The 5,000-nt window shown below is 70.3% G+C and overlaps 1 non-coding gene across 1 annotated transcript; it reads left to right on the forward strand.

Annotated features, from left to right (window-relative positions):
• Nucleotides 1-1,575: 1,575 nt before the first annotated feature.
• Nucleotides 1,576-1,694, forward strand: LOC128824187 (5S ribosomal RNA). The gene has a single exon (XR_008442412.1). It is a non-coding gene; the product is annotated as a 5S ribosomal RNA (ribosomal RNA).
• Nucleotides 1,695-5,000: the final 3,306 nt, after the last annotated feature.

Consider the following 5,000-nt stretch of genomic DNA (forward strand, 5'->3'; position numbering starts at 1 on the left):
GTGGCCGGGAGGGGACTTTGAAAATTTTTCAGACTTGGAAAACTTTTTTTTTTTTTTTTTTTTCCCCCAGCCCGCTTCCTCCGGGTTGACCCGGTGGCCGAGCGTCTCACCGTCCCCGGACGCAGCGAGGTACTGCCTCCCGGCCGTCAGGATCGGGCCCACGGAAGTCTGATTTTTTAAAAAAATTTGCCGACGCCACCGCGGAGGGCTACCCGGCCACCCCGGGCCCCGGAGCCGGAAAAGGGAAGAAAAGGATCGGGCCCACTAGAGACATGGACCCGGCCGCCAAGCAGGCCGCCCTGGGCTCACCCTCCCCGGCCGCAGCGAGGGACATCCTCCCGGCCGACAGGATCGGGCCCCTGGAAGTCTGGGGGGGGGGGGGGGAAATCCGCCCCACGCCTCCGAGGAGGGCTGCCCGGGCGGGCCGGGCCCCGGAGCTCGGAAAAAAAAAAAAAAACACCCCAAAAAAGGATCGGGCCCACTAGAGACATGGACCAGGCCGCCCTGGGCTCACCCTCCCCGGCCGCAGCGAGGGACTGCCTCCCGGCCGACTGGATCGGGCCCCTGGAAGTCTGGAAAAAAGAATGGAACCTGACGCCTCCGAGGAGGGGGCGCCCAGGGAAGGAGGGAGATCCGGGTCGACCTGGTGACCGGACGGGAAAGCGGCCACCGGGCGTGCCCGTTCAAACCTAGGGGTTGACCTGGCGGCCGGAAAGCAAACCGGCCACTGGCTAGCCCCGTCGGCAACCTACGGGTTGACCTGGTGGCCGGGAAGCGAACCGGCCAGCAGGTGAACCCGTTCGATTCCACGGGTTGACCTGGTGCCCGGGAGGGGACTCTGAAAAATGTTCAGCCCTTTCGGCTCGGGGTTGACCTGGTGGCCGAGAGGGGACTCGGACGGCAGGCAAGCCGCCCTGGCCTCACCCACCCCGGCCGCAGCGAGGGACTGCCTCCCGGCCGACTGGATCGGGCCCCTGGAAGTCTGGGGGGAAAAAGAAAATGGAACCTGACGCCTCCGAGGAGGGGGCGCCCAGGGAAGGAGGGAGATCCGGGTTGACCTGGTGACCGGACGGGAAAGCGGCCACCGGGCGTGCCCGTTCAAACCTACGGGTTGACCTGGTGGCCGGGAAGCGAACCGGCCAGCAGGCGAACCCGTTCGATTCCACGGGTTGACCTGGTGCCCGGGAGGGGACTCTGAAAATTTTTCAGCCCTTTCGGCTCGGGGTTGACCTGGTGGCCGAGAGGGGACTCGGACGGCAGGCAAGCCGCCCTGGGCTCACCCTCCCCGGCCGCAGCGAGGGACTGCCCCCCCTCCACCCACCCACCCCCCCCCCCGGCTGACAGGATCAGGGCGCACTGGATGTCCGGGACAATATTTTCCCCGACGCCGGGGAGGGCGGGCGGGCGGAGGGGCTCTGGCGGCCAGCCCGGGCCCCGGAGCTCGAGAAGGAAAAAAGGACCGGGCCCGCGAGAGACGGGGGCCCTGCCGCAGGGGGGCAGTCCGACCGGGGCTCACCGTGCGGCAGGCCCGGGCGTCGGCAGGGGAAAGCGGGCGAGGAGGCGCGGGGGCCGGGTGCCTACGGCCATACCGGACCGAACGCCCCCGATCCCGTCCGATCTCGGAAGGTAAACCGTCCCGGGCCTGGCTAGTACTTGGATGGGTGACCGCCTGGGAATCCCAGGTGCCGTAGGCAGCTTTTCCCGGTCCGAGCCAGCTCTCTCTCCTTTTCTGGGGAGGAAGGAGAGGGGGGGGACGGGCCGGAAAGCCCCTCGTCGCTCCTGCCGAGTCGGAGGTCGCGGCCGCAGGTCACGGGTCTGGGCGCCTGGGGTCCGGCTCCCCACCCGGCTTCCTCCGCGGAGGACCCACCGAAGCCGCTGGGGGAGACCCCGGGCATGGGGCGGACTGGCCCGGACCCTCCCGGCCGCCGGCCCGCAGGACCGCCCCGAATCCCCCCGCCCCGCGGCCACCCAGGCCAGGCCTGGCCAGGCGGGACGGACGGCGGGTGTCCAGCGCCCAGCGGCTTCCGCCAGCGGGGACCCACGGCCCCCAAAGCCGCAGGGGGAGGCCCCGGGCCCGGGACGGACTCGCTCGGACCCCCTGCGCCCGGGCGCCGGCTCGCGGGACCGCCCCGAATCCCCCCGCGGCCACCCAGGCCAGGCCTGGCCAGGCGGGACGGACGGCGGGTGTCCAGCGCCCAGCGGCTTCCTCCAGCGGGGACCCACGGCCCCCAGAGCCGCAGGGGGACACCCCGGGGCCGGGACGGACTCGCTCGGACGCGCTCGGACCCCCTGCGCCCGGCCGCCGGCTCGCGGGACCGCCCCGAATCCCCCGCCCCGCGGCCACCCAGGCCAGGCCTGGCCAGGCGGGACGGACGGCGGGTGTCCAGCGCCCAGCGGCTTCCGCCAGCGGGGACCCACGGCCCCCCAGAGCCGCAGGGGGAGACCCCGGGGCCGGGACGGACTCGCTCGGACGCGCTCGGACCCCCTGCGCCCGGCCGCCGGCTCGCGGGACCGCCCCGAATCCCCCCGCGGCCACCCAGGCCAGGCCTGGCCTGGCCTGGCAGGCCGGCGTGCAGCTCCCCCGGGCTTCCTCCCCCGACGACCCGCGCCCCCCCGAGCCGCAGGCGGAGACCCCGGCCCCGGGGCGGACCGGCCCGGGCTCGCTCGAGCCCCCTGCGCCCGGCCCGCAGGACCGCCCCCCCCCCCCCCCGAATCCCCCGGGAGAGGCCCGGCCTGCACGCCACTGACGACCCGCGGCCCCCAAAGTCGCGGGAGGCGCCCCCGGCCCCGGGGGCCGGTTAGCTCCGTGTCGCTCCGCGCCCCCCCCCCGCCCCTCGCTGCCGGGACCGGGCACCGCCCCAGAGTCAGCCGCAGCCGGACGGCCTGAGAGCTGCCCTCCTGTGGACGACGGTGAGTTTACCTTGACACTAACCGGCCATCAGCCAGGTCAACCCCATTGCTAGACTGGGGTGGACCTGGTGGCCGAGTGGGGACTTGGAACATTTGACAGCTGCTCCCCGGGGCTTGACCGCTTGTCCTGAACGCCCCCCCCCCACCCCACCCCCCCCAGCCCCCGGCTCCTGCTCCCCTCTCCCCAGCCTCGGTGCTCCGCTCCCTGCCTCGGAGGCTGCCCCTTTGCGGCGCCTGCATCGCCTCCGAGGACGCGCACCTTCCGGAGGCTGGACGTAAAGCCTGACGCCCGCCACCGCCGCCGACCCGGCTCTCCGAGGGACGACTGTGAGGCCTCCCCCCACCCCCGGACCGCCCTGGGGACGACTGCTAAGCCTCCCCCAACGGACCGCCCGGGGGAAGACTGCTAAGCCTTCCCCGGACCTGCTCCCTCTCGACTATTAAGCCCCCCCTCTGTGGTCCTCAGGACCGCTGCCGCGCAGCCCTCGGAGTGGGGTGACACCCGGGCCGGAAAGCAAAGCGGCCACCAGGTCAACCCGTCGAATCCAATGGGTTGACCTGGTGGCCGGAAAGCAAACCGGCCGCCAGGTCAACCCAGTAGATTCCGCGGGTTGACCTGGTGGCCGCTAAGCACGACTCTTAAGCCTCCGCCGGACCGCCTGGGGAATGGCTATTAAGCCTGCCCCCGGAGTACTCGGGGGGACGACTATTAAGCCTCTCCTGGAACGACTATTAAGCCTGCCCCCGGAGTCCTCGGGGGACGACTATTAAGCCTCCCCCGGACCGGCTCCGTCTCGACTATTAAGCCCCCCCTCTGTGGTCCTCAAGACCACTGCCGCTCTGCCCTCGGAGTGGGGTGACGCCCGGGCCGGAAAGCAAACCGGCCACCAGGTCAACCCGTTGAATCCATTGGGTTGACCTGGTGGCCGGAAAGGAAACCGGCCGCCAGGTCAACCCAATAGATTCAGCGGGTTGACCTGGTGGCCGAACGGGGACTTTGAAAATTTTACAGCTGCTTCCCCTGGGGTTGACCTGTTGTCCCGGTGGGGACTTTGAACATTTGACAGCCGCTACCCGGGGCTTGACCTGTTGTCCTGAACGCCCCCCACCCCACGGCTCCTGCTCCCCACTCCCCAGCCTCGGTGCCCCGCTCCCTGCCTCAGAGGCCGCCTCTCTGCGGCAGCTGCAGCGCGTCCGAGGACGCTCACCCTCCGGAGGCTGGATGTAAAGCCTGACACCCGCCACCGCCGCCGACCCGGCTCTCCCAGGGACGACTGTGAGGCCTCCCCCCACCCCCGGACCACCCTGAGGACGACTGCTAAGCCTCCCCCACCGGACCGCCCGGGGGAAGACTGCGACGCCTCCCGCCAGGCCCCCACCCAGCCTGGGGGGAAGACTGCTAAGCCTCCCCCCCACACACACACTGTCGGGGGATGACGATTAAGCCTCTCCCGGACCGGCTCCGTCTCGACTATTAAGCCCCCCCTCTGTGGTCGTCAAGACCACTGCCGCGCTGCCCTCGGAGTGGGGTGACACCCGGGCCGGAAAGCAAAGCGGCCACCAGGTCAACCCGTCGAATCCAATGGGTTGACCTGGTGGCCGGAAAGCAAACCGGCCGCCAGGTCAACCCAGTAGATTCCGCGGGTTGACCTGGTGGCCGTTAAGCACGACTCTTAAGCCTCCGCCGGACCGCCTGGGGAATGGCTATTAAGCCTGCCCCCGGAGTCCTCGGGGGACGACTATTAAGCCTCCCCCGGACCGGCTCCGTCTCGACTATTAAGCCCCCCCTCTGTGGTCCTCAAGACCACTGCCGCTCTGCCCTCGGAGTGGGGTGACGCCCGGGCCGGAAAGCAAAGCGGCCACCAGGTCAACCCAGTAGATTCCGCGGGTTGACCTGGTGGCCGCTAAGCACGACTCTTAAGCCTCCGCCGGACCGCCTGGGGAATGGCTATTAAGCCTGCCCCCGGAGTACTCGGGGGGACGACTATTAAGCCTCTCCTGGAACGACTATTAAGCCTGCCCCCGGAGTCCTCGGGGGACGACTATTAAGCCTCCCCCGGACCGGCTCCGTCTCGACTATTAAGCCCCCC

This window comes from Malaclemys terrapin, chromosome 15, assembly GCF_027887155.1.
Source record: "Malaclemys terrapin pileata isolate rMalTer1 chromosome 15, rMalTer1.hap1, whole genome shotgun sequence".
NCBI classification, from domain to species: domain Eukaryota; kingdom Metazoa; phylum Chordata; order Testudines; family Emydidae; genus Malaclemys; species Malaclemys terrapin.